The sequence below is a fragment of the Epinephelus moara genome, chromosome 24 (assembly GCF_006386435.1).
Source record: "Epinephelus moara isolate mb chromosome 24, YSFRI_EMoa_1.0, whole genome shotgun sequence".
NCBI classification, from domain to species: domain Eukaryota; kingdom Metazoa; phylum Chordata; class Actinopteri; order Perciformes; family Serranidae; genus Epinephelus; species Epinephelus moara.
Window position 1 is genome coordinate 9,155,154 of NC_065529.1, and position 1,018 is coordinate 9,156,171.

The window sequence follows — 1,018 nt, forward strand, 5'->3', positions numbered from 1 at the left end:
ATTTCAATATGCTCCGTCCACAGTCCCTCATCCACCGTCACTAACGTTATGTCTTACACAAGGACAGCACGCTAGTTCGGCTGATAGCAAATTGTTACTAATAAGCTCAAATGACAGCTGTCTGTATGTAGACTAACACTAGTCTGACACTTATCTTAAAGTACTTTTAAACTCTGCTGGCTGAGACCTCTCTCTACCAGCACTAATGTTACCATGTTATCAGCCAATAAGCTGGCAGAGCTAAATATAGGGCATATGCCGAATCATCTACGTCATCAGCCTGATTTGAGTTAATAAATTCCTGGAAATAAAATTTCCTGAAAATGTTGGTGGAAAAGGGGCTTTTGATATTTCCATCGATATTGTGAACACATGGTGCACATTTCAAGATAAAATTCAGTTTAATCAAATTATTGCAAACTTATGGAAGCCCATTTCCGCCACTTGATGGAAAAAAAATAAGATCTAATAACTCAAAATAATGAGATACTAAGTCAAAATAATGACCTACTAAGTCAAAATAATGAGATACTAAGTCAAAATAATGACTTGCTAAGTCAAAATTATGAGATACTAAGTCAAAATTATGAGATACTAAGTCAAAATAATCACCTACTATGTCAAAATAATGAGATACTAAGTCAAAATAATGACTTGCTAAGTCAAAATTATGAGATACTAAGTCAAAATAATGAGATACTAAGTCAAAATAATGACTTACTAAGTCAAAAATTATGAGATACTAAGTCAAAATAATGACTTGCTAAGTCAAAATAATGAGATACTAAGTCAAACTAATGAGATACTAAGTCAAAATTATGACTTACTATGTCAAAAATAATGAGATACTAAGTCAAAATTATGAGATACTAAGTCAAAATGACTTGCTAAGTCAAAATAATGAGATACGAAGTCAAAATTATGACTTACTAAGTCAAAATAATGAGATACTAAGTCAAAATTATGAGATACTAAGTCAAAATAATGACTTGCTAAGTCAAAATAATGAGATACTAAG